The 21,652-nt window shown below is 32.0% G+C and overlaps 1 long non-coding RNA gene across 1 annotated transcript; it reads right to left on the bottom strand.

Annotated features, from left to right (window-relative positions):
- Positions 1–308: 308 nt before the first annotated feature.
- Positions 309–20,440, bottom strand: LOC148780648 (uncharacterized). Its single transcript, XR_016040091.1, has 2 exons — positions 20,167–20,440; positions 309–9,104 (listed from the first exon to the last, which is right to left on the bottom strand). It is a non-coding gene; the product is annotated as an uncharacterized LOC148780648 (long non-coding RNA).
- Between the last annotated feature and the right edge of the window lie 1,212 nt (positions 20,441–21,652).

Here is a 21,652-nt window from a genome sequence, read left to right as displayed (position 1 = left end):
GAGTGTGGTGAAGATGGATTGATGGTTGTCCATCTTTTTTGGTGTTTGTTTTACTTTTTTGACAGTAAAAAAGATATTTTATGCAAGGAGACACCAGCAAAAGCTAAAGACAAGAAGCATTGGAAATGAGAAATTGCACATCATTTCAACTGCTTTCAACAAATGAATTGGTATTTCCTCTTAGAATGATTTAGCAAAATTTCCTCTTTTTTTGTCAAGCTTTAGCAAAAGCAAATTATCTCATATAACTTCTGGTTTGGGGGAAAAAAAACAAACAAAAAATAGGAAAAAAAAGCAAACATACATTGTTTTCTTATTTTAAACATGTAGAGAGATGTCATCATAATAGTACACTATGATTTTTTCCTGGGATAACAAACAATTTTACTGACACACGTATAAGACTATGACTACAGATATGTGCATGTTTGCATGTAACAAACAAGCTTACTGACATGCATATAAAATTAAAACTACATATATGTGCATGTTTGCATGCAAATTTATTATCAATTCATCAAACCGACAAAATAGCTAGAAAATTTGTCTAATATATTGTTTGGCTTGAAGAGTTCTTTGCCCTGTATGTTATTAGGCTTGAACAATCCTCACATCTTTCCTCATCATCTTCACATCTGTATAAAGCTCGACCATTCACATAGCACTACATACCTTCACATCTCCACTTCATGTAGGTTTGGGTTTTTCTCATTTCCATGCTGTTCAGTTATGATTTTTCTCATTTCCATACTGCTTGGGTGTGATTTTCCCCATTTCAACATCGCAAATTTCACAAAATTCTCTAGGCTCAAAGGATTGAAGTTCGAATCTTCAATCTCATCCTCCTTCGCCATTAGAAGAAGTTACAAAATTCTAGTCTTCTTCTCTTTTTAGCGACTAATTGGATCAGTCTGACCCAAGAACTATGCGAATGAGGATTGATCTCTTAAGATAAAACTCTAGACAACTTGGGCGTTTGGTAGAAAAATTCTATTGATATAAATCTCTACATGATTTGCCCAGTCCTGGGCAAAAGAATAGAGGAAAAGCAAAAAGGTGGGCTGATGGGAGTTGGGTTTTTTTATTTAACAAGGAAAGAATAAAAAGGATGGGAAATAAATTATTAAGAAAAAGCAATGGGAGATGAATCAATGAAAAGCTAAAGCCTTTGGATGTGAGAGTGATGACCGCAAGTTGTATGAGAGAGAGCGATGACATTCTCTATTTATAATGTTGGAGGCAGAGTTACTTAACCTACCAATTTGGCTGACCATGGTTAACTAACATTGTGATTCATTAATCACTTTTGGATAAGACCCAATTGGAAAAGCAATATGTAAATTGCCTCCTACTTTACCCTTGGCATGCCCATCTCTATTTTCAGTATTTATGCTCTCTTTTATTTAATCTTGACATGCTTGTCTTTATCCATTATTATGCCCTCATTGTAAGTTGCAACTATGAAAGAATAAACTCTACATTGTCAAATTTTAGCAGTGTTGACTTACAAGTAGGATACAGCAAAACGTTGTACAATCTCTCTAAATGCATTGGGACATAAGTGAGTTCTTACTGAAAATAGCATTATTATTTAATTTGTACCAATCCTCATTGATGCATTCTTGGCATATGTGATCTTTTTCTCATGATAACATTGATTGTTTACTAAAATAGTCTAGCGGTGCCATTTACTTATATTAGGACATTCAAACTTTGTATGTTTTTCTTGAGGCATTTTGGAGATAGCTGAATTTTCACTAAACACAACATTGATTTGGGGGAAAATATCTTTTAGATGATCAAACCACAACTCCCTAAAAAGTTCGTTAAAAATGCTCGAGTGCCCTTCTTCTAGGTTTGTAACACCAAAAAAACAATTTTAAGTAAAAGATGCATTTGCTATAAGGCATAGGCTCTATAAAAACAAAGCAAAGCCTCATCCCGAATCCTTGTCCGAAAAGCACTTTGGGTATTGAAAATGTCCTTGATGATTCTAAAATTAATTTTCAATACCGACTATGAAATTTGAAACTAAAAGAATAGTACAGATCTTGCAAATTGATAAATGCTTATTTTTAGGGCGAAATGGAAGGTATAGATAATGTTTTAAAATAGATACTATTTTTTGGCTTGAAATCCTAAATTTATTTCACAACCATAATGGTGAGGCTTTACTTATTTTGATACGGCTGTGGCCCTATCAAAACATTTTCTTTACATTTTGATATGTAATTTATTAGAAAATATCATTCATATGGTCTTTCATACTCAATATAAAGTTAAAAGATTAAAATAAAAATATTATTTATATGGTCCAACCACCATAAAAGATCAGTTGTGTTGTTAAATAAACTATTTTACCCATATAGTGGTTACTTTTTAAAATGGATACCTCTCCAAGAAAAAATGCTTAAAATTGCCATTCTTCTAGGATTGTAACCCCCAATCAATCATTGCTCTTCCAGTAATTTGTTATATTTAAGTCATTTGAGCAAAATGACATAAATAAAATTTCAAAACTAGAATATTAATATGAACTAAAAACATTATTATTCTAGATTTGGAATTTGGAACAAGAAACACCATTTTGTAGTTTAGCCCCTATTAAATTAAATGAGTCCAAAGACATAAATACCCTTTCTTTTTTCGAGTTCCAAACTCAAAACATGATGTTTTGAGAAAACTTTGAGTTTGGAATCAGGAACAAGCAGTGGTATTTGGTTAATTTGGCTTGACTAACTTATGTGGCCAAATTACCAAAATGTCATATCTGGTTAAGAGTTCTAAACACAAAAATAGGCACTTGGGTATTTTTGTTAAAATAATTGAGGTTACCAAATTTTAAGAAGTAACCACTTGTTGAGTAAATAATTCCAACTTTGCCCTAGACAGAATGAAAGAATAGCCATTTTTCATTTCTCAGACAAAAAACCTCCAACTAATAACAACAAAATTTAAGGACATTTTGGTCATTACTAAAAAGTTAAGGGTGGCTTTCTAAGAAGTGAGAAGTGAGAGAAATCACTTATTGAAACAAGCTCTTTGGCTTAGTTATTGTTAATGAGCTTTAGTGGCCTAAATTAATTGTAGTTAACTAATTCATAATAGGATAAAATATTAGCTAAATAAAAAATATCAAAAAATATGATAAACATTAAATGTTGATTGAAATAGCATTAACAGTCAGTTCATATACAGTTTTCTTACTGTGAGGTTTACTATGTAAAAGTCTAAAAAAGCAACTCACGAAGAGTACCACTTAATGGCCCTTAGACATTTTTATAGATGAATAAGGTTGTGATGAGTGAGGTGGCTCATTGTTTACATGCAACTCCACACCAAAATCTATCTTAGATATGTATTTTGATCCAAAATATTGGGGTCGTAAATCTCAACCATTGCAAAATACATTTTGAAAATTTAGAATGATAATCTTTTGTTATATATTTGTCAACATTGTTTAGTTTAGTTTTTGGTAGGGCCATTACTTTTTGAAATCTATCTTAAAGATGAATTTTGATGCGTTGGGGGATATAGTATTTAAACTACGCCCCTGACACATAAAATACTTTTCCTTTATGATACATAAAAGTACTGCACACATGAAAGATCAAAAAATACAAAATGAGACATTTACACAAGCAAATACATGCATTAAGGGACCACAGGGATTTGGATGTTCTTTTTCAACAGAAGGACTATAGAAGTACAATCAATGTGCACGTTAAGATTTCAATAGGTAGTCAAATTTGTCAATAGAGTTAAGAAGTTTAGTTTTGAGTTCTTGCTAGGCAAAGGACATTTCCAATGGTTAAATATGAATTATTTTCATGCTAGGGAAAAGACGGTTTTAGTGGTTAAAAATAGAATAAAATAATATCAAAACTTTCTCGTCTATAGTTTTGATAATCAAGGTTATATATTAGTACTTTTGTATCCGTGACTATTTAAACCCAACATTCAGAAAAGAGGTATGATCACAAAGGTCAACTTAAATTAGGTTTTGAGATCTACACTATAGGGGATTTTGATCTAAGAACACCATCACACATCTTGAGCCTAGCTATATTCAATAATATTTAACTATTATTTTAAAATTCAATAGTCCCTGCTTGAGTTCAAGACTCCAACTCCTATATTTGTTTGTGGAAAAAGATGGTTCCTTACCAATGAGACTCGGAATGTTTTTACATATACTCAAGGTATACAAAAAGAGACTTGCATTCTCTAAATTATTAATAAAGTAAGTTACAGTGTCTAAACACAAAAAGAGGCACTTGGGTATTTCTGTTAAAATAATTGAGGTTACCAAATTTTAAGAAGTAACCACTTGTTGGTAATTTAGTTGATATTTATAACCTTATAGATTTTTTGATGTGGCATTACCATTCTATTGCCTTTACAAGTATTTATGTAGTTTATATGTGGTGGCTCAATTCTTATGCAAACAAGGTAATTTTGTCCAAAATGTGAGTAAATAATTCCAACTTTTCCCTAGACGGAATGGAAGAATAGCCATTTTTCATTTCTCAGACAAAAAACCTCCAAATAATAACAATATAGTTTAAGGACATTTTGGTCATTACTAAAAAGTCAAGGATGGCTTTCTAAGAAGTGAGAAGTGAGAAGTGAGAAGTGAGAGCAATCACTTATGGAAACATGCTTTTTGGCTTAGTTATTGTTAATGAGCTTTAGTGACCTAAATTAATTATAGTTAACTAATTCATAATAGGTTAAAATATTAGCTAAATAAAAAATATGATAAACATTAAATGTTGATTGAAATAGCATTAACAGTCAGTTCATATACATTTTTCTTACTGTGAGGTTTACTATGCAAAAATCTAAAAAATCAACTCACTAAGAGTACCACTTAATGGCCCTTAGACATTTTTATAGATGAATAAGGTTGTGATGAGTGAGGTGGCTCATTTTTTACATACAACTCCACTCCAAAATCTATCTTAGATATGTATTTTGGATCCAAAATTTTGGGTTCGTAAATCTCAACCATTGCAAAATACATTTTGAAAATTTAGAATGATAATCTTTTGTTATATATTTGTCAACATTGTTTAGTTTAGTTTTTGGTAGGGCCATTACTTTTTGAAATCTATCTTAAAGATGGATTTTGATGCGTTGGGGGATATAGTATTTAAACTACGCCCCTGACACATAAAATACTTTTCCTTTATGGATACATAAAAGTACTGCACACATGAAAGATCAAAAAATACAAAATGAGACATTTACACAAGCAAATACAAGCATTAAGGGACCACAGGGATTTGGATGTTCTTTTTCAACAGAAGGACTATAGAAGTACAATCAATGTGCACGTTAAGATTTCAATAGGTAGTCAAATTTGTCAATAGAGTGAAGAAGTTTAGTTTTGAGTTCATGCTAGGCAAAGGACATTCCAATGGTTAAATATGAATTATTTTCATGCTAGGGAAAGACGGTTTTAGTGGTTAAAAATAGAATAAAATAATATCAGAACTTTCTCATCTATAGTTTTGATAATCAAGGTTATATACTAGTTACTTTTGTATCCGTGACTATTTAAACCCAACATTCAGAAAAGGGGTATGATCACAAAGGTCAAGTAAAATTAGGTTTTGAGATCTACACCATAGGGGATTTTGATCTAGGAACACCATCACACATCTTGAGCTTAGCTATATTCAATAATATTCAACTATTACTTTAAAATTCAATAGTCCCTGCTTGAGTTCAAGACTCCAACTCCTATATTTGATTGTGGAAAAAGATGGTTCCTTACCAATGAGACTTTGGAATATTTTTACATAAACTCAAGATATACAAAAAGAGACTTGCATTCTCTAAATTATTAATAAAGTAAATTACAGTGTTCCCCCACCCAAAAAAGAGGAAAAGAAGAAAGAGTTGAACTCCCTCTCTTTGGTCTTGAGACTCCAATAGCTCACATAGTACTAATCACTTTGCATTTGAGGTATCCATGTAATCTACAATAAATTGGAGCACCATGACTAGGTGTCATCTCCTCAACGAATTTGCCATAGACTTAAAAGGGAGTGGAATTACTGTGGGTTTGAGGTTTTATGCTTGTAGCCTAACTTTTTATTTTTATTTATTTATAGTGTAATCATTATATAGTTTTGCATATTTTCATCCTAAATTGAAATGTTTATGAGATCCGGAATATGACATTTCCAAAAACCAAGCAATACGACAAAATAAACATCTTAATGCAGATTTGCAGATTCAACGAGTTTTGAATGCCAAAACTCTTACTATTCAGATATCACAAACTCTGGAAACTTTCAAACTTTGTTTCTAAAAGAGTTCTTTGAAACTTTATATTTTTATTAAAAAAATCAAAATTAGACTTATGAAAGTTTCTCGCTCTAAGAAAGCCCCCCTTTCAACTCCTCCCTTTTCAAGGGGAATAAGAGTTTTTGCCATTGCTTGATGTATGTTTCCACCACCCTATAGAAGCATAGGGGAGGCACACAGTGCAAGATGGAACATAGGCTAACTAGATTCAGGCCTTGGGGTCCCTACCAATTGTGAGGTTCCTAGGAGCAGCCTGCTTGCCTAGTGGTCTTGTGTGTGTTGATAAACTAAATTGGACCATATCTTTTAGAAGGAAGGTTTTACTTGTTGAAATAAATGCTTGTAAAAGCGACAATACCATTTTGGCCAATATTCTAATCGTGTCAATGTGAGCCGCAGGGTTCTCATGTCTCTTAAATGCAATAATCATGGTTCAAAGAATTAATATCCATTATTACAATAATTACTCTATTGGAGGCTATACCCCTTACTGGACACTTGGACTATAACTTTTTACCCTTAAATATGTCTTGCATAATAAATATCTACATGAATGAATGACCTTGTTGCATTTGAGAAACGGGTAATACATAACCCGTGGAGTTTTATGATTTTTGACACTTCGATGTAATGGAAACCAGACAATCTTGTGCATGAGATTTTTAATAAAGTGATCATGATACTTGCAGTTTTTGTATTGCTCCTTATAACAACATCATCCCAAATGGCATGTAAAGGTCATTGAAATTTTTGGCACATGTAAATGACATGAGCATATGAGATTGCTCTTCCAAACTATATATGTTGGACTTAAATCGACATTTGATTTGTACATTTTTGGGTTCTTATAGTATTAGTGGTCGTGTTGATGAAGCATTTCATGTAATTAATGTAGTTGTTTCATTGTAAGCCAGATATATGCACGTAACAAAGTCCTATTTAATTGTTGCTTTATACTGTTTCTCCTTGATCTAATCAATTGGGTCTCTAAGGCGACATCCTATAGTTGTGTTTAATTTAATACTATCACTTACAGTTGTACTATTGGTGGATATGGCAAGGCAGGAATGCTTAAAGATATGGAGAAGTCACGAATAGAAATGCTTGAAACAGGTAAAATGCCCACTATATATTTACTCTATGAATGATTTTTATTAATCAATTAGGTCTCTAAGGAAATATCCTCCTATTGTGTTGAACTTTAACACTATCCCTTACATATATATAACTGATGGATATGGCGAGGCAAGAATGCTCAAAGATATAGAAAAGTAATTTACTGAAATGCTTGAAACAAGTAGATGCCTATATAAATATTCACTCTATGGATTGTTTTAATGAACTACGGACGTATTAAAAAACTACGGACGTATTAAAAAACTACGGACCTATTAAAGAAATCTGAAGCAATATGATGAATATCAGCATTCAAACTCTAAATATCTTGATCAAGTCGTATGATAGAGCTGCTATGCATCAAAAAATTATATCACTAATGGATTTTATGAGGGGAATTTCTTCGCAACAACTGTAACCGTATAACAACAGTAAAATAATCATGTATGATACCAAAAAGAAAGTTAAACTAACTACTGGAGAAATGCTACTCCACATGGCACATTTTATCTTCACCTCATGAGTAGCCTCAACCATACTATGACTTGTGTAAGCTTGAATAATAGTTGTTTTACTTTATTAGGGTTGCATTGCTTTTATACCATCATTAAAAACTTTTCTTATGACTGGTGCACTACCATATTCATTTGTGATGCATTTTAAATTTGGGTTATCTTGAATACCTGAACTATCTAATTGTTTTAGTACTGATGGGATTTTTTAGACCCCACTTTACTATATCAATTGATAAGAAAGCTAGTGATATGATTTTGTCTAACATCCTGCCTTGTAAAATATGCTCCATTTCTTTAAATGTTTTAAGATTGGCTGCAACATAGGATCTCTAACTCTCACATTTGCTATTTCTCTATTTATATGCGTGCATGAGCTTCAAATGCATCGATATTCAGATGCAGTGATGCACACGCATTCTCGTGCACAAGGTTACTTTTGTCATTTTGTGTCAACTTATATCTTTATTTTTTAAGCTATTATATCTTTATTAGTGAAGCTGTTATCAATAATTGATCGCATCATTTGCCAAATTGAATTTAGAATTTTCTAATTAATGTATAATACTTAAATATGATCTCTCTCTTTCACCCTCTCTCTCTCTCTCTCTCTCTCTCTCTCTCTCAAAGTTCATTGGTTTTGATCTGTATTCTCTATTGCTTTATTGTCTATGTCTAGGTTTCCATTGTGGTGGATTACATGAAAGCCTGGGGTCATGCCTTTTATCTATGATGTGTCAGTAGAAAGGAACACACTAATATGGAAAGGAAATATGTTACAAAAGTTGTAGCCTTCTAACAAAGACTCACTATAATCAGGCCTAAACTGCCTAAGCCAGGCACTATAAACTCAATCCTGTACTGGTATAACCCATCTTGTGTTCCAAAGAAACTTCCTTATAAAAGTTGCCAATGATCCCATACCTGCTTCAGTGAGCTGCCATGCCTTTGGCAAAGCATTTGAGTTATGTTGCTTCTCTGACACACATTGTTCGATTCATGTGTATACCAGCATTCCTAAAAGGTAGTTGTTGGATTGCTTTCAACATAGTTTATGATATGCAACCCTTAGCACACCAAGTATCAATAATCACCACTTTGAATTTCTTCGCTAACTTCTCTCCAACAAAATCTCAAACTTTTGTCCTGTTAGGGATGCTATAAAAGGTTTCTATGTAAGTTCCCATACAAGGTAAGCAAAGGAAGATCCATGCTGTCACTATCATCATGGAAAAACAGTAGTCAAGTCCAAACTGCTGATTGCTCGGGCATTCTTATTGCTTAATAGAGAGTGAGTATGCTATGAACTTATTTCAGATCAGGACTACTTCCTAGTCTAGCATCTCAACCGATCTGATGCTTCTACATTAGGGTCCACTAAAGAGCCCTTTTGGCAACCATAGATCCAGCCAAAAGGGCTTGAAACCTAAATAACTTTTAGAATGTAAAACCATATGTGTTTTCAGCAATACATTTATTGCAACTGGATCTGTATCCTTGAAAATCATTGTTCCAACAAGAGACATGATATTGGATTTCTTTGAAAATGCCTGTGTAATCTTGGGTTTATTGTAGAACATTGAGCTCGATCATCATTTTTCTTCTTTTTTTTTTGGTGGTTGTTTAATGGCAGCTTACGAACTCGGATGTAGTATTTGAACTTGAGATGGTAGTATTGCAATCCTCAACCACTTAAACAATCAAGCCCAAGGCTGGTTCCATTTGATTTCTTTTAATTTTCACTTGTTTAATTGTGGTGAAGATGGATTTCTGATTTTCCTCCTTTTTATTTTTTATTTTTTTTATTTCTCTATTTTTGACAGCAAAAAAAGATGCAGTGAGACACTGTTAAAAGCTGAAGACAACAAATAATGGAATTACAAAAGTGCACATCAATGTAGTTGTTTCAAACTGGGCATTTCCTTTTTCAATGACATAGATTATCAAAATTTCTTATTGTTGTTAAGCTTTAGGAAAATAAAATTGTATATTAATGTAAAAAAGAAACATGCATTTCTTTCTTCTTTCACATATACAGAGCGATGTCATTAGAATAATATAAGGAAATTATAAAAAGTATAACTTAATTTCTAGCTTATTAGAAAAAAAATCCTTTACTTTTTTAAACCTCGTCCATATCCTCTCTTTTTTTTTTTTTACTTTTGAGTTTTTTGACCAAAATAGCCTTCACGGTAGGCATATTACCATAAATGCATCATAATATACTCAGTATTGTGATGGGATTAATGTTTTGAAACATCACGGTCTTAAAATACCGTGATGAGCATGTAAGAATTTGGTTTTATCTTCTTGACTAGTGGATGAAGCCTTCCTACCTCTTGATATCAATAGAGACCTAGCTATTCTTGATAGCAAGAGAGCCATCTCAGAGCGTATTGCCCCTTTTGATAAACATCCAATGATTCAGATTGAGAATCTTTCTCATATGAAAGAAAATAATCCACAAAGGGCTTGGAGTACTTTTTTTCATTAGAGCTGGACGCTATAGCAAATATGAATTCGGGTTCCACACCTGATAAAGAAGCCTTTGTTTCTTTGGAATTCAAAAGATCAACTGAAATGGGTTTTACTCTCGCTTCTGAACTATCATAAGAAACATCCATGGATGTCTCTCTCTACCAAAACCTTCATGGCTTTGGGTTTCTCTTCATATGTGCAACAAAAATGAGATACATGATGCTCTTTCTCTTCCAAACCAGATAATGAACCTGAAATTGTCGCAATGTCCTCTTGTGAACCACACCAAGAAGTCATGGTGGGCTCTGATTCTTCCATTTAAGTGGAAGAAGGTGCAACGGGTTCTGAAATATCTGTTGTATCAGTCCATGAGGATCTTCTTTTGGGTGTTTTTTGGTCATGAGAAGAGTGAACACCATATAGGTGGGATTGTTCTCATTTCCATACTGTTTGGGTGTGATTTTCTCCATTCCAGTATCCTAAATACCATCACACTCTCCAAACTCGAAGAATTGAAGTTTGGTTTTTCATTTCCATCCTCGTCCACCATTAGAAGAAGAGATAAAATTCTAGTCTTCTTCTCCATCAGAAGTCATAATATTCTAGTTTTCTTCTCTTGTTAACGAATTAATCAAAACTGTTTTTGCTAGAGAGACTTAAGAAAACAAGGGCTAGTTCAATAATTTCTCTCCAAAACCATACATTGGATTGATCATTTAGTAGTGAGGAAACTCTATGGACAAATTGGGCTTCTGGTAGAAATCTTCTATTAATAGATTTATGTTGATATTGAAATATGGCCTCATTGAGCGTATGGCTCTTGATAGAGCAGATTAGCAGATCAGGATTTCTATATCCAACTCTAAATAGTTTGAAAAATGCTCAATGATGATGATATAGATTTGTACATGATGTGCTTCGGATGGAGCTAGACTACTGAAATCAAACATATAGGATATAGGGAAAAAAATATGTCAATCAAGCAATAGCCCTTGTGACTTGGGTATATTTGTTTCCATTCAACAAAGAAGGAACCAAGGGGATGAGAAAGACCTACTCAAGAAAAAGGAAAAATAGGATGGAGGTAAACTTCTAAGAAGCCTTGGGATGTGAGGGACATAATTGCAAGGGGTTGGATGTGGGGTATAGATGGCCTTCTATATTTATATTAGTGAAGGTTGGGTTACTCAATGAATGACTAACCATAGTTAGCTATGATTCACTAACAATAGTTGAATAAGGCCCAAGTGGGAAGCAATATTTGAATTGCCTCCTCTTTTACTCTTAGCACACCTCTCTCCATTTTTAGTATTTATGCTCTCATTTTCTTTAATCTTGGCAAGCTTGTCCTTATCCAGTATTAATGCCTTCTCTATTTGCCCTTATATGACAAATTCAGCATGTATGTTCGAAATTTAGTGGTGTCATTGATAGGGCTGGTAATGGGTCGAGTAGGAGTCTGGCCGAACCTAAAGTCACCAGACTTAGACCCGGATATGAAAATATAATGTGGGACTTAGACTCAGGCTTGAACTTGGACCCGATACAAAAATTAAAATATCTATATATTTAAATATATTTCATAAATTGGGACTGAAAAATGTAATGTTCGACTAGGAACTGGGACCCGAACCCAATCCTGATCGGACCTGGACATGGAACCATGAATGGTGCTTAGGTTTAAGATTTGTCCTCGAACCCGACATGGTGGGTCCAAAAATTGGACCTGTACCGGGACTTCGGATGAGTCTAGGTCAATTGCCACCCTTACTCATGCACTTACAATTAAGGTATGGCCAAACTTTGTACCGTGTCTCCAAATGCATTGGGACATGTGAGCCTTTACTTAAAGTAGCATTGATTTTCTTTTTTTTTTGTACTAGTGCTTGTTCAGGTGTCCTTGACCTTTGTGATCTTTTATCTCATAATGCATTGATTTACGTACTAAAAGTGTCTATCTTTCTAACTGCATTAGAATATCCAATCATTGTCCATCTTTCTTAGTGCATTATGCAGGGGATTTTTTTCCTTAGAAACGTATTTGTGGGAAAATATCATTTAGATGACCAAGACTCCACAGAAAAAAAAAAAAAAAACCAAAAGCAAAAAAGAAAAAAGAAAAAAGAAAAAAGAAAATGAAAACGTGGCTAAATCAACTATTCTGCCAATCAAATGGTTAATATTTAAAAATGTTTTCATCTAGGTACCCCCAAGTTTGATGAAAAGTACTTAAATTGCCTTCTCCTATGTTTGTAGTCTCAAACAAGCTCGTCTGACTCGGCTACGGGGCTCGGCCTATGACCAAGCTGAGTAACTCATGCCAAGTCCGAGTTAATCAGGGTCGGGCGAAGTCCGGTCAAGCAAAAAAAGTGTTAAATGAAATAAAAAAAAATAAAAAATAGGAAAAATTCGTTTAAAGTAAAATTATATAAAACACATCTAAATGAGGTAAAAAATGTAATGATTAGTTTTTTTTTTTTTTAAAAAAAATCTATTTGGGATGGGGTTATTTTAGAAATAATCCTAAAAGAAGGAAATTGTAAAAATAATTATTCATGACTAAAACACTTTTCAATCTTTGCCAAAATGATAGAAAACTTTAAAAAAAAAATATTGTTTTGGTCTTTGGATTCAAATCTTGAACCTATATTTTTCACTAAAAATAATCTTACTGAAGATGTAGAATTTGGAATAAGTACGATAATTTTGGTTAGCCCTTTTTAGTCGCTTGAGTCCAAAAATGAAGATGCCCCCACTTGTTCTTGGTTTCAAAGAACCCAGAGCACATTTTTTTGTTGAAATAATATATTGGGAGTTTGAAATTTTAAAAAAGCAACATTATTTAGATTATTTAGCTGAAGTAACTTATTTGGCCGAATTATCAAAAAGCTCCTCATTTGTTAGAGTTTGGTACCTCGGGCATTTTTATGAAATACTTAAAGATGTATCTAAGTGAAATAATTCTTAACTTTTAACCAGTAACCACTTGTTCAAATTTTGATTGATTTAACCACTTTGTTGAATTTTTGTCGCAATTCGACGATTTTATTTTCTTCCAACAATATTTCAGTCTTTTACCTGTGGTGGCCCACCGTAAATTCTTCAAATCCTAATGCTCATAGGGTAAATTTTGTATTAAAACCCAATTATTTTTTCCCAACTTATGCCATTGTCCCTCCCATCAAGGGCAAAATAACCTTTGTTTCTTTATCAGCCCTCCAAATAACATATAATATATTTTAAGGATATTTTGATCATTATTTTTTGAAAGAGCATAATATTTTGAGCATTATTGAAAGGGAAGGTTGCCTTTCTAAGGAAGGCAAAAATAAATTATGGCAATAAGGCCTCCTCTTAACTACAATTAACAAGCATTAATGACACCAAGTTAATCATGGTTGAATTAGCTCACACCCAATTTATAACTTCCTAGTTGGGGTTGGGTCAGGTCGACCCGGACCCGGACCCGGACCCGGACCCGGACCCTATTGGACCTGAACCCAACCCAAAAATAAATAAAAATATATTTATCTAAATGTTGATTAAGTATTAATTAACTATTTTATATATATATATATATATATATATAACACTACGCAACGCCTATAGGTGAAAATGAACAGTGATTTCGCCTACCCCCATCACTGTCCAAAGTTCATCGCGCGGTCACGATTGTTCAGTAGTGTTTTATTTTTTATTTTTTTCTGCAAATTAGAATTACCTGAAATTTGGAGTTTGTATTCATCAAAAATCGGGAAATCTTCGAAAAATATAAAAAAAATATTTTACATGAAAATAATTGACCAAAATACCCCAAAACTTTTCGGGGGTATTTTAAGTCAATTTGTTTTTCTCGGATAATTTGTGTTATATTTTTATTAGATTCGTCTCAATAAGATGTACTTACTTTCTAAATTTCAGGTCATTTTTTATTTATAAAAAAAAAATGAAAAATAAAACAGTATAGGACAATCGTGACCGCGAGATGAAACTTGGATGGTGACGAGGGTACGCAAAATCACTATTCATTTTCTCCTATAGGCATAAGAAATTTGGAATTAAGAACATCTCCTTGAAATTTAGTAACACAATGTACTATCGCTAAAATTTCTTTTTTAACTGTAGAGTAATTTTGTTGAGTAGAATTCCATGCTTTAGAGGTATAACGGACTAATTGTTCACTGGAATTCATTCATTGTTTAAGTATTCCACCTAAGCCTAATTCTGATGCATCACATTCAATAATTTTAAAAGCTTTTGGATCGGAAAGAGAAAGGCAGGGTAATTCCTTATATTTTAGTTTGAGTTTCTTTACTGCTTCAGTATGGATATCAGTCCATTTATGAGGATTCTTTTTTAATCTATCATATAAAGGTTTTGCATCTATTGCTAAATTTTTATAAAAATCTACAATATAATTAAGACATCCTAAGAATCTTGGTAATTCTTTCTTATCTAAGATAATATCTGGAAATTTGCCAGCAAATTGAATGGATCTATCTATTGGTATGATAGTTCCTTGAGTTATATTATGTCCTAAAAATCTAATATTTGTTTGGAATAAACTTATCTTTTTTGCAGATATAGCTAATCCTGCATGTTTACTGCATTTATAAAAGCATGAATATGTTTGATGTGTTGGGGTATATTTTCAGAAAAGATTAGAACATCATCAATATATACTATCATGAATTTTATATAGGGATTAAAGACATCATTCATAATTTTTTAGAATTCTGATGAGGCATTCTTTAATCCAAAGGGCATGACATTCCATTCATATTGTCCAAACGGGACATTAAAAGCAGTTTTATATCTATCTTCTTCTTTATTTGGATCTGCCAATAACCAAATCAAAATTTGAAAAGATATAAGCATTTAATAATCTATCTAATAGATCTTTTTTATTAGGTATAGGATATCTAATCCACTGAAGTGCTTTATTTAATGGTTTATAGTTTATAACTAACCTTGGTACTCCTCGTTCCTTTCAGCATTTTTATTAACGTAAAAAGCAGCACAACTCCCAGGAGAAGTGCTTGGTCTAATTAATTTTTTCTTTAATAATCCATCTATTTCTTTTTTACGGATTTCTAATAATTGTGTATTCAATTTGTATAGGTCTTGCTTTCGTTGGTAATTTAGATTCATGAAAACCAGTTTCATATGGTAGACTTACTATATGGTTTTTCCTTTCCCAAAATGCATTAGGAATTTCACTACATATACTCATTTCTATTTGTTGAGTAAGAATTTTTATTTGTTCTTTTACCTCATCTATTTGTAGTTTTTCTTCTATTGTTTTATACTTAATTTCTTCTTTAAGAGAGTAAATAAACTTTTCTTTTTGTTTTATATTATTTTTTACTCTATTAATCTCTTTCAATTTTGGTTTATCTACAAATTCAAATATGATTGTTTCTCCTAGTCTAGTTGTTTCAATTCCTTTATTAGTAATTGTAATTGGATATAATAAAGTAAGGAAATGAACACCAAGAATGACTGCTTGGCTTAATCCTTTTACCATTACACAAGGAATAGGAAAACAATGTGTATTATTACATACAATAGCATTAGATAACTTATATTTTATTAATAATCTACTACCATCAGCAGTATTTAAGATTTATTTGGTTTTATCAAAATACTTTGTAAGTACTAAACCTTCATTTATACAGTTTAAATCTGCTCCAGAATCTACTAATGCTAAGGTTTGAAAAGTGTAGTCATTGTTGATTATGATTTTGGTTAATATAAACCATTTTTGGGTAATAACTCTATCTATTAGGTTTACTGATATATCTAATTCTTCTAATTTTATTCCTGAGGATTCAAGTTTTTCTATTTGGTTGATTAATTGTTCAAATTCTATTTCATCTGTATCAGTTATATTTCTTGAAACTTCACTTTGTAATTCTAGTATTTTAATTCTATCTTTTAATTGTTGAATTTCTAATTTAACTTCATTCATTTCTTTTTGTAATTCTCCTATTGTTGGTTCTTTCTGAACTATATCTTTTTTGTTTATTCTTTTAATAATTTCAGCAAAATTATATTCATCTGGGGTTTTTAATAAAGGAGGAGGTTTATTTTTATTTTTAGTAATGTTTATAAATTGGGTAATAGTTTCTCTTTTCTCATCTAGATCTTTGATCTTCTCAATTAGATCTAAAATTAGAGTATCTTCTTTAGATAACATATTACAAGAGCAATCTTCCATTTCTTGATCTGATTCACTAGAACTTTCCCAAATGAGGTTTTCGTCTTCTATATTTCCTATTAATGAATTTCACTAGAACTATCTGAGTTACTTAATTCAGAACCATCTTCTTGATATATTTGTATGATATCATATAGTTTATGTCTGATTGATTCATCTAATATTAATGAATCTATTTTCTTTTTAACTTTACAATTGCTTTTATAATGACCTACTTTTCTACACATATAGCAGACTAGTAATTTTTTCTTGCCTTTTTCATATTTATATTTTGGTGTAAACCTTTTCATGAATTTTTCTTTCTTATGTTTCTTATATGATTTTCTTTCTTTTTTCTCATATTTATATTTTTTCTTTTTATGACTTTTATCTTTGTTTATCTAATTGTTTTTTGAGTTTTATATATGTGCATAAGGCTAATCCTTCTGCACATATTTCTACAGAGAGTTCTCCTATGGTATATGATGAATATGGTATAATACCTCCATGTTTATTTTTTAATCTATTTTTTACTTTTTCGGCAAATAAATATGGTAATCCAGCTATAAATTTTTCTTTCCAATGATTTAATTGGTTATCTTTTCTAGTTAATAATCTTGAGAAAAATACATCTTTATACCATTTATAATGTGATAGGGTTGGACATTTAAGATTGGATAAAAGATATTCGGTTCTTGCCTAAAGGAGGGCTGTACTCCCTACAAAATGAAGAGTAATCGTATAAATAAGGGTGTTAACCACATCACTTTCGGAGTATAAGATATCTTGATTCTGTTCATTTTTTACTGTCTATTGTCTAGTAGTATTTAATATTTGGTTTTTTGTATTTTCAGAGAGATGAAAATCCCACCAACTACGAAACCAGCCAGTGAATCCACAAACAATAGTTTTGACAACTTCTTGGTCATGGTTACTAACCATTTTACTGGCAGAGGCATACATAGTCATATGCTTCATTGTATCAAGTATTTGATGTTCTGACATGCCATCTATATTCCAACTGACTATGGTCCTTCCTGAGTAGGAAGTTGTATGAGATATAAGATCTTCTTCAAATTGGATGTCAACTGGGGTTGGTCTATGATGATAGGGTCTAGTTGTAGCAAGTTTCCAAATTCTTCCATATGCTATTCTTTGAATAGATTGGTGACTGTTTTGGCCTTCAGTAAAAGCAGTTTCCATATTTTCTATAGTATCGGGTATTTCAGGTTCTTCAGCTTCTAATATTAATGTTTCAGATTCTATAATTGGTATTTTACCTTTAGCTTTATCTTTTTTACCTGGTTCTGTAATATCAAGTTTAGCTAGTTTAGATATTAATTGGTCCATTAAGGTCTTATTATTGTCTCCTATATGAATTTTTTTTTTATTTAATGTAGGAGGTGGTTTAAATAATACAGATTTCTGTGTTTCTTGTATGGGTAGTGGTCTTAGCATATTTTCTATTCTTAGAGTTTGTTTTGCAATAGGTTGCATGTATAGATTTGTATAATTGTTTTGTTCTATAATATGTGGAATTAATTGTCCTATGAACTATTTCTCCAGAAGTCATTTTATAAGGAGTGGCTTTTGTTTCTAATACATGAGTATTTTCCGTTTCTTTCCCTTTTATAATTAAACTTTTTTCTGGGGGATGTACACTAGTAATTTTGTTTCCTTCTGGTGTATCATAAGTCGTATATTGACTTTCTAATTTATTTATTTCAAAATTGGGGATTGAAATATTTCTCTCTTTTAATATTTCTCTTAACCATGTAAAAAATCCTTTATTTTGTATTTTTTGTTTTAGAAATTTATTATATTTTTTATGAAATAATTCTACTAGTCTTGGTTCACATTTTTTACGATACCAATTCCTTATCTCTTTATTTTCATTTGATAGATAATCTGCTTCGATATATGCTTTATTAATTGTTTGTTTTTCTAATACTAATACATGAAAGTCCATTTCTGAATCAGAGAATTCTGAATCATTTCTAGCTTCCTTTTGTATTGGTTTATTATGAGGTATGATAATATTATCTCTTGTTCATATTAGGCCTTGTATTTGAGGTCTAGAAGAACTAGATGCAGAAGAAAGAGAATATCTGGATGGTTCAATTTTATGTTTAGAAGTTTCTATCTCATCTTCGTTTTTTTATTTTAATATTTTATTTGACCTTGCAAATTTTATTTCTATGTTACCATCTAGGTGTTGGATAATCTTATCAGGAATATTATTTAGTGGAACTTGATGATGAATATTTTCATTCTGGATCGACCAAGATTCTGGTAAAATAATTTCTGACCATTTTATTGTTTTTGGGATAATGATGTTGGATTTTTCTATATTTGTTTGAAAAAAAATTGTTCTTCCTTTAGTATCCATTTGAACTACTTTAGGGCTTAAGGTATTCATAACCTTATAATAAATTTTATAGATAATTGCTAGATTTTGTAATCCTGGGATCATATCAAATCCTTGAGTTTTTACATTTAATGTTAAGACATTGAGGATGTTTGGATCATTTAAAGAGACTGAATAATTAAGAAAACAGTTAAAATACATAGGTCCATTACATAGACTAGATTCAACCATACCTAGTAATGAATCATTAAATTGATTATATCTAGTATCTTTAAGACATACTAATATTGAATTATTAAATCCTAATCTTGTCAATGGTTTAATTGCTACTTGGATGAGTCCTATATGTAGATAGTTATAGTTTTTATTCTTATGTACTTGAATAATTTTATCTGATAATAATTGAAAGTTTTTTTGAGTACTAGTTATTGAGATAGATTGTTCTACAGTCTTCATGGCATAGCCTATTTTTAAATCGAAAGATCCTACTTGATATATATTTGAAATGGGTACCTTAGGTATCGTCCAATTTTGTAATTGGTTTTCTATATTATCTATAATAATTTCTTCTTTGTTTTTTATTTTAAGAATATTATTATTTTGAGGTAACGCTTTATTAGATAGATTTCTAATGAAATTTTCCATTATTAAGTTGCGGATGAGTGCTTTCTTGGCTACCTCTTATGTCTTTTTGACCTCAGCGGCTCTCCTGGCCTTAACGGTCTCTCGACTGAGTGCTCTTTAGCCTCAACTCTCGGACCAACTTTCTCTAATGGTAAATTTACTTAGGTTTCTGCCTAATAGAGTATTTCTCAAAGTAATAATTTTCTTAGAGTAAATACTTAGAAGCTATTCTTTAGAAGATTTAAGGAATGGCTCTGATACCAAATCAAACCAAGATCATCCCTGCTAAATTATCAACCTAAAGTAACCTAATTATAGGCACAGAATAAGAACTAAGATTAATGAAAAAGGAGCTATATCGATTAACAACCAAGTAGTGTATGAAAAATCATAAACTTTGATGCTAAAAACAATTCGAAATTGCATAATTCATCATAAACTGGAATTTATTGCAAACTATATTGGCTATTACAGACTATTAACAGACTGTATTACAACTCATAACAGACTATATTACAAACTAATGAATTGTAAAAACTGGAAGTACTTACAATCTGCACTGACAGTAGCTACAAAAGGCTTTCCATTGTTCGGGACAATAGCTTGGAAGGTTATTCCAATTACAGTCAAACATAAGCTACTATTTTACAAGAGAGAGAAGAGAATAGAAGAAAAAAGAGAAGAGGGAGAGAGAGAGTCTTCGTTGTCTGGCAGAGTGACCAAGGAAGAAGGAGGCTTGGAAGACAACTCGATGCCTCTCAAGTGCTGAGGAGTCTGCTATTTATAATAGCCGAACTTCAAATTTATTACATTGGGTTTTATTGGCTTTTGAGAGAACCGTTCGATGCGCGTCATCTGGATGCTACTTGATCGGCTGAGATTTGTTGGTGGTAAAGAAGGGGTAAGTGGACGGTTGTGAGAAGGTTGAAGAGACCTGTTGAGTGAATGGCCGACAGGGAGTCTTCTTTTTCCTATAGATAGTGGACAGGTGGTCTTGTACGGATGATGAGGGAATCTTTTAAAGGTGACAGGTGTAGGGTCCACGTCATTTACTTTTGCTTTATTTCGGTTGATATTGACAGGAGAATCTTCTTTATGTCTTGTCATGATAAAGGTGGCAGGTATACAACTAATTGCTTTATTCGATATGACATTTTATCAGGTAAGGGAATCTTTATTGCTGATGTGATTACTGAATTAGATCGGGTCGGGTCAGTAGAGTGTTTGTTTCTGCGAACATCCATGGGCCGACTGATCTTCAATAGTTTCAGGGTCTTCTGGGTCTCCTGGTGTTGATCCTTCATGATGTATTTGGGCAGTCTCAGCTTCTTCTGAAAGTATTTTGAGTAATTCTTTTTCCAATTCTGCTTTGGTGACTTGAGGGTTTTTTTTTTTCATTACAGATATATATTCTGATAAACTATTTGGGTTTTCATTTGGAACTGATATATGATCTAAAGGTATTTGTTTGAGCAAAATATTATCAGGCTCAAGTTGGTGACAGACAAAGACGTCCCACCATTTTACTGAGATTTGTTTTCCCAAGCATGGTACATATTGATAATTATGTGTTATATTGGGAGATATAGCATATGTCCATTTCAGTATCTATGGTATTTGATATAATGCTACAAAATACAAATGATAATGAACATTGGGATTGCTCCCATTAAATTCAATGAACTTGTCTTCAGATATTTGTAAGGCTGCGGGCATTATTTGGGTTCTGGAACCCCAAACCATGAACCAGTTTGGGAATGGGTTTGTAACTGGCAGTTTGAATTGTAAGAACCAGGTATGAGAGTAGTATTGGTTTTGAACAGTAAGGATTTTGTGCCGGGCTTCAATATATTCGGAGTATCTAAAATGCTTATTTGGGAATTCTGGGGATATTAATCTTTTTGCCCTTGAAGAGTTTGAACCCCATTCACTGAAATGTAGAACTTTTCGTATTTGTAATTTTGAATATGATATTATTCTCGAATTTTTCTGATAATGGTGTGCTATAGTAACTGAGCCAGTTTCTAGCAATATCAT

The sequence above is a fragment of the Amborella trichopoda genome, chromosome 9 (genome assembly GCF_054954075.1).
Source record: "Amborella trichopoda isolate Santa Cruz 75 chromosome 9, AtrichopodaSantaCruz75HAP2 v2.0, whole genome shotgun sequence".
In the NCBI taxonomy this organism is placed as follows: domain Eukaryota; kingdom Viridiplantae; phylum Streptophyta; class Magnoliopsida; order Amborellales; family Amborellaceae; genus Amborella; species Amborella trichopoda.
This window is presented reverse-complemented; position numbering and strand designations above follow the sequence as displayed.